We start from the raw sequence: 9,684 nt of genomic DNA, 5'->3' as shown, positions 1-9,684 counted from the left end.
TATATAGTGACAGTCAATTTGGGTGAGACCCTAAATCCCACCTACCTGATCCTCCTGTGGGATCCTGTGATTCTCCTCTGTACAATCTTGGGAATACAGAGGACAGGGACATCTCTCTGGGGTATCTCTGTTACTGGGTCCATCTGTAGGAGAATCACAGTGACTGAGTACAGTGTATATATGTGATTATCAGATGATGTGTGTATATAGGTGTGACAGGACGGTACCGTACGGAAGCACTCGCCGCTTGCCGCGTCCCGTCAACTGCGCACATAATGGAAGGTCAAGCCGCACGAGGCCTGACCACATAGGGGATTCCCGCTTAGCGTCAGTAACCGCCTGCTACTGACTCCACCCACTGCGCTGTGGGCGGGTTCTCGCTGCCACCACCAAACTCCTAACCTGCCGTGGCGTTTGGAACCACGGTTCTGCTCTGTATGTGCCGACGCACTGCCTTACCACACCTGTGTAGTGTTGACGAATCCCCACTAGCCACTTGCTAGGCCTCTACCGGTAGCTGGCGGAAGGCGGAGCTTGGAGACGTCAGGTGCTTCCCTGGACAGCCGGAAAAAACGGGGCTAGGTTTGGCCTAACCCTGTAGGTCACAAGATGAAGCAGTCTTCTTGAGGCAAAGATGCTTATTGCTCAAATAACCTTTAAAAAGGCTCCTCCCTATTGCTAGGGGCAACAGCATACAATCAGATGTTTTCAGCAGAAGAAGATGTTACAATACACACTCCTATGGGCCAACTGCCCTTCTTTTATCCCTCTCCAAGACCCCTTACCACAGGGGGTAAGCCCGCCCTGTGGTGCACAACCAATCAATGTTTACCCATGAGCTGTGCATGCTCTGGTCTCATGCACAGCTTTACATTGTTCCCTATGGACAGTGGGGAGTGGTCGGTCTCCTTTGACTCTCCCATCTTGGAGATTCAGGATACTTGGAAAACAGAAAATTGGAAACCGCACTGGTGTAGTAGGTGTATATGTGTAATGATAAACTATCTGTAATTAGCTGATAATTAAATTCAAGGTTCAAATCCTCATTTTGGGAAGCAGATACATGAGGTAACACACTCCTTATTTTTATTTATCAAAAAACTGCCCATCAGCGGTGCTCCCGCGAGTCAATTATACAGTGTAAACATGGAAAAAAAAGAGAAGAAAGAAGACTCTTTTTGGGAAGCACTCATATACAGATAATATTGTATGACTGACTGTCACAATAACTAACTAAAATACAATACTTTAATAATTCTCGTTAAAAAATTAATTACTGAGGAGTTCAATAAGCGCCGATATTTGTTTAAATGGTGACATTGCGAAAATATAAAGAAATTGTTTGTAGCTTACAAGGTACAAATACCTAATATAGGCCGAGATGGGTAAATCTGTGAATTTGTGAACAGACACACCAACTATAGGACAGCCTGTGGTCAAAAAATGCTCATTCGATGTATATATATATGACCATCATTTTTAAACTGCTGTACTTGCCAACTGGGAATTGAATCCTAGCAGGTAGTTGAATCATAGGTCATGACCGATAAGTAAGTCAGTGCTCTATTTTAGTGACAGGAAGGGTAGCAAATATTTGCAGTACCAGGGTGTTCCTTGGTGGTCTCCCATCCAAGTACTTAAACCGGCCCTCCACTGCTTGGCTTCCAAGATCAGATGAGATTGGGCATCTCCAGTGGGGTATGACCGCAGACCTTATGCTTACCCTTGTCACACTGTGTCCTAATTGGGCACAGATAGGAGCCAATTTGCGATATTATGTAGACCACAGGTGTCTAGGCAGTGTTATGATTCCAGTACTTCTGACCAGAGGAGATCTTATGACAAAGGCCAGAGTACAGGAGGGGAATGCTGGTTACGGGAGCAGGAAAGCCTAGTAACCCCTGGCGCCCTAACTCCGTTGTCTCGCCCGTGTTATCAGAAATCCCCTGCGAGACTATGGTTGCTTGAGCCCATGGCAGCCGCGTTTGAAGGGCGGATTATGTCTGCCCAACTCCGATGCCCCCTCAGGTCTTAATGGGAGACAAAGGGAAATCCGAGACAGGGTGATAACAAGGGGCCCTCTGACTAAACAACCAGGCCAGGGGCTACAAGCTAACTAAACTCAAACCAGAAGTATGTGCGGACAAACCGCCAGGGAAAAGGACAACCAAAATCCACTAATCCGTTACTCCTACCCAGCACCGCTGGATACCAGAGTGGATTTGTGGGAGCAGAATCCTCCGCAAAAGCTCAGAGACTCAATATAACAAATAATAAATAGTAAGCGGTCAAGCCGCAACACACGGCTACGCCGCGACTCACGAACACCACAGGATGTTAAAAGGTGCTCGGTCAAGACTCCAGGAACAGATGACAACTTCCGAGTACTGGACCACTGAGGACAGGAACGACCGGATAGAGCAGGACTGGAAACACTCTCTGCAACAGATACAGCAAACAGGAAGCTCAGGAACTAGCAGGAACCAAGCTCAGAACTCAAGCAGACTGAAAACCCAGAAATATCACCAGCGTCTGTGAACTGCAATCAGCCAGCATATAACAGAGAGGCCTAATTAATAATCCAGAGCAGCTGGCCTATTGCATGATTCCAACTGACAAGATGCAATTAGCAGCCAGGTGAGGCTGAACACATGGAACAAGCTGCAATTACACAGACTAACCAGCGGCAGCAGACAAGAGCATACTAAAACAGAGCAACAGGAAATCCTGGCATGCAAGACAACTTAATAAACATAAAATAGAAATGAACCACTACCTGTGGTTCATAACAGTATCCCCTCCTTAAGGGTGAGCTCCGAGCACCCCATGACACCCACGGGGAACATAAACAGAAGTATAACATGAAATACCTAACAAAAATGCAAAACAGGAATGAGCCACAGCCGTGGCTCATAACATTACCCCCCCCTTGAGGAGGGGTCAAAAGACCCCAAAATTCAGACTATCCAGAACAAGGGATACAAAAAACAAACAAAAAAAAACCTGACACATTGGTCGGTCAGACACGAAAACAGAAACAAGCTGCAACCACAGCTTGTAACAGTGCCCTCCCCCTGACGGTGGCCACTGGACACAAGATAAGGAAAAAAAAATTATTATTTTTTTTTTTTTATCAAGGCAAGAGTCAAAAATTATTTCTTTTTCTTCTTCTTCTTCTTTTTACAAAGCTCTTTAGGTCTGACCAAGGTAATTCCCCAAACATTGTCTGAACTGATGGTACCACCCAACAAGGCTGCGTTCAAATCAGAGACAGGTTTCTTACCCTTGGGAGCTGAACTTTCTGGCAAAGTACTATTATTAGAAGAAGAAGAAGTCAGAAAAGCACATCCTGCAGTCAAAGCAACGGGCTGGGACTCTTGTGCCGAGTTTACAGTATTTGGTGGAATCTCAGCAGACAAGACGGGTGACTTAGAGGAACCTGAACCAATTTCTTTGGAACCATATCTTTTAATAATTGCATCACTGAATGCTGGGGGATCCTGAAGAATGGGATCTTCAGCTTTCATTAGGCTGGTCGCCCACTCAAAAGGCTCTCCTTTAAAAGAATAAATAAGATAGAGCACAAGGTTCTCTGGAGTGATGCCCAGAAATGGTCTAGACAACATAATAATGTAATAGTGTTTGTAAAGCGCCAGAAATTGGACTAAGTCCCCATCAAAGATTATGGATGTTGAGATATCAGAGTCAGGATCTGTTTCCTTCCCATCTGACTGACTGAAGTGCTTTGCTAGGACCTGGTCACTATTGCCCTTACTTGAGGCTGAGACTCTCTGAACCCCACCCGGGGCAGTGACTTTCTGAACCCCACCCGGGGCAGTGACTTTCTGAACCCCACCTGGGGCAGTGACTTTCTGAACCCCACCCGGGGCAGTGGCCTCCGGGAACCCCGCTGGGGCAGTGGCCTCCGGGAACCCCGCTGGGGCAGTGGCCTCCGGGAACCCCGCTGGGGTCAGCACCTCGGATTCTTTTACTGGGACCGGGCCGTTGGCCTCCCTGACTGGGATCGGGCCATCGGCCTCCCTCTCTGAGTCGATAATTATCGAAAGTTCTCCCGGGACTATGACTTCCGGGACTTTTGCTGAAGCCATAACGTTCAGATCCTCCACTAATGCTATGCTTCTTAAGTTCTTTCCTGGGGAAGCGACTTCTAGACCCTTCTTTGGGGCTGCGTCTCTCGAGACCCCACTTGGGGATATTACTTCAAAGATCCCTTCTGGGGTTTTGCTTCTCGAGTTCCCTTCAAGAACTATGGTTTTAGATACCCTTTCTGGGATTGCGCTTTTCAAATCCCTACCTGGGGTAACAGCTTCTGAGACCCCTTCCGGTATGGACACCTGAACTATAATATTTGATGTCCCTCTATAAGCTAGGGCATCGGGTACCGCTCCAGCACTCTGGGCATCGGGTACCGCTCCAGCACTCTGGGCATCGGGTACCGCTCCAGCACTCTGGGCATCGGGCACCACTCCAGGACCCTGGGCATCGGGCACCACTCCAGGACCCTGGGCATCGGGCACCACTCCAGGACCCTGGGCATCGGGCACCACTCCAGGACCCTGGGCATCGGGCACCACTCCAGGACCCTGGGCATCGGGCACCACTCCAGGACCCTGGGCATCGGGCACCACTCCAGGACCCTGGGCATCGGGCACCACTCCAGGAACCTGGGCATCGGGCACCACTCTAGGAACCTGGGCATCGGGCACCACTCTAGGAACCTGGGCATCGGGCACTACTCCAGGAACCTGGGCATCGGGCACCCCTACAGGGACTTGCAACTCCGCTTCCACAGGAACCTCAAGAGAGGAGAGAAACATTCTCTTTTGATTTCTGAATCTATAATGGGGCTCCCTTGCCCAAGGACCCCAATTATAGGACAGAGAGCTTTTTTGTGTGGGTTGTGTGACAAGTACCTCTGCCACAGTAGAGACAGGAGTAGGTCTTGTATCATGACTCAACTTGGCCAGAGGGCAAGACTCGTCACCACACTTTGGCTTGCGCAACTCACAGGTCTGCAGATAATGGCCTAAACCCCCACAATATAGGCATAAGTTTAAGTTTCTGCGACGCAGACGCTCCTCTTCTGAGAGCCTGGGCCGCAGAAAACTTTTAAACCTTTTCTCTTCAATTAAACCAGAGGATTCTCTTGTCACCATACTGTGAACAAGAGTCTCTTTAGAGATAGATGTACTCTCAACGACTTCTGGCAAAATGAGCAAGATTTTAGTCAGAAGGTTTTGCAGTTGCTTTAGGGATTGCTGCCAAACTTGTAGTCGCTCTGGTCTCAAAGCACTGAATACAGAGTTCAGGGCTTCGAGAGATGCCTGCAGGGCTTGCATAGTAGACATAGGAGGATTTAAGACAAGGCAAGACAAGGCAAGGCAAGGCAAGACAAGACAAGGCAAGACTAAATTTTGCTAAACAAATCAAGACTTTTTTTTTTTTTTTTTTAAACACCGGACTGGATTCTAAACACCGGACTGGATTCTAAACACCGGACTGGATTCTAAACACCGGACTGGATTCTGCACACTGAATTCTAGACAGGACTGGATTCTAAACACCGGACTGGAATCTGCACACTGAATTCTATACAGGACTGGATTCTAAACACCGGATTGGATTCTGCACACTGAATTCTAGACAGGACTGGATTCTAGACTAAACACTGGACTGGGCCAAAAAAGAAAAAAAAAAAAGTTTTATTTCTTTTTTGTGGTATGGCTGGTGATAATGTTATGATTCCAGTACTTCTGACCAGAGGAGATCTTATGACAAAGGCCAGAGTACAGGAGGGGAATGCTGGTTACGGGAGCAGGAAAGCCTAGTAACCCCTGGCGCCCTAACTCCGTTGTCTCGCCCGTGTTATCAGAAATCCCCTGCGAGACTATGGTTGCTTGAGCCCATGGCAGCCGCGTTTGAAGGGCGGATTATGTCTGCCCAACTCCGATGCCCCCTCAGGTCTTAATGGGAGACAAAGGGAAATCCGAGACAGGGTGATAACAAGGGGCCCTCTGACTAAACAACCAGGCCAGGGGCTACAAGCTAACTAAACTCAAACCAGAAGTATGTGCGGACAAACCGCCAGGGAAAAGGACAACCAAAATCCACTAATCCGTTACTCCTACCCAGCACCGCTGGATACCAGAGTGGATTTGTGGGAGCGGAATCCTCCGCAAAAGCTCAGAGACTCAATATAACAAATAATAAATAGTAAGCGGTCAAGCCGCAACACACGGCTACGCCGCGACTCACGAACACCACAGGATGTTAAAAGGTGCTCGGTCAAGACTCCAGGAACAGATGACAACTTCCGAGTACTGGACCACTGAGGACAGGAACGACCGGATAGAGCAGGACTGGAAACACTCTCTGCAACAGATACAGCAAACAGGAAGCTCAGGAACTAGCAGGAACCAAGCTCAGAACTCAAGCAGACTGAAAACCCAGAAATATCACCAGCGTCTGTGAACTGCAATCAGCCAGCATATAACAGAGAGGCCTAATTAATAATCCAGAGCAGCTGGCCTATTGCATGATTCCAACTGACAAGATGCAATTAGCAGCCAGGTGAGGCTGAACACATGGAACAAGCTGCAATTACACAGACTAACCAGCGGCAGCAGACAAGAGCATACTAAAACAGAGCAACAGGAAATCCTGGCATGCAAGACAACTTAATAAACATAAAATAGAAATGAACCACTACCTGTGGTTCATAACAGTATCCCCTCCTTAAGGGTGAGCTCCGAGCACCCCATGACACCCACGGGGAACATAAACAGAAGTATAACATGAAATACCTAACAAAAATGCAAAACAGGAATGAGCCACAGCCGTGGCTCATAACAGGCAGCTGATGAAAAGAATCAGGAGTTTTTTTCTCAAAGATATAACACAAAATTCAGATACCCATCTAAATATTCACGGTTAAAGTAGTCGCAGTACAAGTAGAAGAAACATCTATTCTGCACAGATATTTAAGAATATCAAGTGACACTAATTCTAAATTATATTATTCTTTAAACTATGCAGAGAGGGAGACCTCCAAATTTGGTCTCCAAAATATCAAATAGATGTATGAAACATTAGAGATGAGCGGGTTCGGTTTCTTTGAATCCGAACCCGCACGAACTTCACTTTTTTTTTCACGGGTCCGAGCGACTCAGATCTTCCCGCCTTGCTCGGTTAACCCGAGCGCGCCCGAACGTCATCATGACGCTGTCGGATTCTCGCGAGACTCGGATTCTATATAAGGAGCCGCGCGTCGCCGCCATTTTCACACGTGCATTGAGATTGATAGGGAGAGGACGTGGCTGGCGTCCTCTCCATTTAGATTAGAACTTAGAGAGAGAGAGATTGCTGTGATACTGTAGATTAGAAGAGAGTGCAGACAGAGTTTAGTGACTGACGACCACAGTGACCAGTGACCACCAGAGACAGTGCAGTTGTTTGTTTTATTTAATAATATATCCGTTCTCTGCCTGAAAAAAACGATACACACAGTGACTCAGTCTGTGTGCACTGCTCAGCCCAGTGTGCTGCACATCAATGTATAAAGCTTATAATTGTGGGGGAGACTGGGGAGCACTGCAGGTTGTTATAGCAGGAGCCAGGAGTACATGATAATATTATATTAAAATTAAACAGTGCACACTTTTGCTGCAGGAGTGCCACTGCCAGTGTGACTAGTGACCAGTGACCTGACCACCAGTATATATAATATTAGTAGTATTGTATACTATCTCTTTATCAACCAGTCTATATTAGCAGCAGACACAGTACAGTGCGGTAGTTTACGGCTGTGGCTACCTCTGTGTCGGCACTCGGCAGGCAGTCCGTCCATCCATAATTGTATTATATACCACCTAACCGTGTTTTTTTTTTCTTTCTTTATACCGTCGTCATACTAGTTGTTACGAGTATACTACTATCTCTTTATCAACCAGTGTACAGTGCGGTAGTTCACGGCTGTGGCTACCTCTGTGTCGGCACTCGGCAGGCAGTCCGTCCATCCATAATTGTATTATAATATATACCACCTAACCGTGGTTTTTTTTTCTTTCTTTATACCGTCGTCAATGCATACTAGTTGTTACGAGTATACTACTATCTCTTTATCAACCAGTGTACAGTGCGGTAGTTCACGGCTGTGGCTACCTCTGTGTCGGCACTCGCCAGGCAGTCCGTCCATCCATAATTGTATTATAATATATACCACCTAACCGTGGTTTTTTTTTCTTTCTTTATACCGTCGTCAATGCATACTAGTTGTTACGAGTATACTACTATCTCTTTATCAACCAGTGTACAGTGCGGTAGTTCACGGCTGTGGCTACCTCTGTGTCGGCACTCGCCAGGCAGTCCGTCCATCCATAATTGTATTATAATATATACCACCTAACCGTGGTTTTTTTTTCTTTCTTTATACCGTCGTCAATGCATACTAGTTGTTACGAGTATACTACTATCTCTTTATCAACCAGTGTACAGTGCGGTAGTTCACGGCTGTGGCTACCTCTGTGTCGGCACTCGGCAGGCAGTCCGTCCATCCATAATTGTATTATAATATATACCACCTAACCGTGGTTTTTTTTTCTTTCTTTATACCGTCGTCATACTAGTTGTTACGAGTATACTACTATCTCTTTATCAACCAGTGTACAGTGCGGTAGTTCACGGCTGTGGCTACCTCTGTGTCGGCACTCGGCAGGCAGTCCGTCCATCCATAATTGTATTATAATATATACCACCTAACCGTGTTTTTTTTTTCTTTCTTTATACCGTCGTCATACTAGTTGTTACGAGTATACTACTATCTCTTTATCAACCAGTGTACAGTGCGGTAGTTCACGGCTGTGGCTACCTCTGTGTCGGCACTCGGCAGGCAGTCCGTCCATCCATAATTGTATTATATACCACCTAACCGTGGTTTTTTTTTCTTTCTTTATACCGTCGTCATACTAGTTGTTACGAGTATACTACTATCTCTTTATCAACCAGTGTACAGTGCGGTAGTTCACGGCTGTGGCTACCTCTGTGTCGGCACTCGCCAGGCAGTCCGTCCATCCATAATTGTATTATATACCACCTAACCGTGGTTTTTTTTTCTTTCTTTATACCGTCGTCATACTAGTTGTTACGAGTATACTACTATCTCTTTATCAACCAGTGTACAGTGCGGTAGTTCACGGCTGTGGCTACCTCTGTGTCGGCACTCGCCAGGCAGTCCGTCCATCCATAATTGTATTATATACCACCTAACCGTGGTTTTTTTTTTCTTTCTTTATACCGTCGTCATACTAGTTGTTACGAGTATACTACTATCTCTTTATCAACCAGTGTACAGTGCGGTAGTTCACGGCTGTGGCTACCTCTGTGTCGGCACTCGCCAGGCAGTCCGTCCATCCATAATTGTATTATAATATATACCACCTAACCGTGGTTTTTTTTTCTTTCTTTATACCGTCGTCAATGCATACTAGTTGTTACGAGTATACTACTATCTCTTTATCAACCAGTGTACAGTGCGGTAGTTCACGGCTGTGGCTACCTCTGTGTCGGCACTCGCCAGGCAGTCCGTCCATCCATAATTGTATTATAATATATACCACCTAACCGTGGTTTTTTTTTCTTTCTTTATACCGTCGTCAATGCATACTA

The 9,684-nt window shown here is 46.5% G+C and overlaps 1 pseudogene; it reads right to left on the bottom strand.

Moving 5' to 3' along the window:
• Positions 1 to 1,591: 1,591 nt before the first annotated feature.
• On the bottom strand, positions 1,592 to 1,712 carry LOC134984297 (5S ribosomal RNA; annotated as a pseudogene).
• Positions 1,713 to 9,684: the final 7,972 nt, after the last annotated feature.

This window comes from Pseudophryne corroboree, assembly GCF_028390025.1.
Source record: "Pseudophryne corroboree isolate aPseCor3 chromosome 3 unlocalized genomic scaffold, aPseCor3.hap2 SUPER_3_unloc_47, whole genome shotgun sequence".
NCBI classification, from domain to species: domain Eukaryota; kingdom Metazoa; phylum Chordata; class Amphibia; order Anura; family Myobatrachidae; genus Pseudophryne; species Pseudophryne corroboree.
The sequence above is the reverse complement of the archived record's forward strand: the minus strand, read 5'-3'. Positions and strand labels throughout refer to the sequence as shown.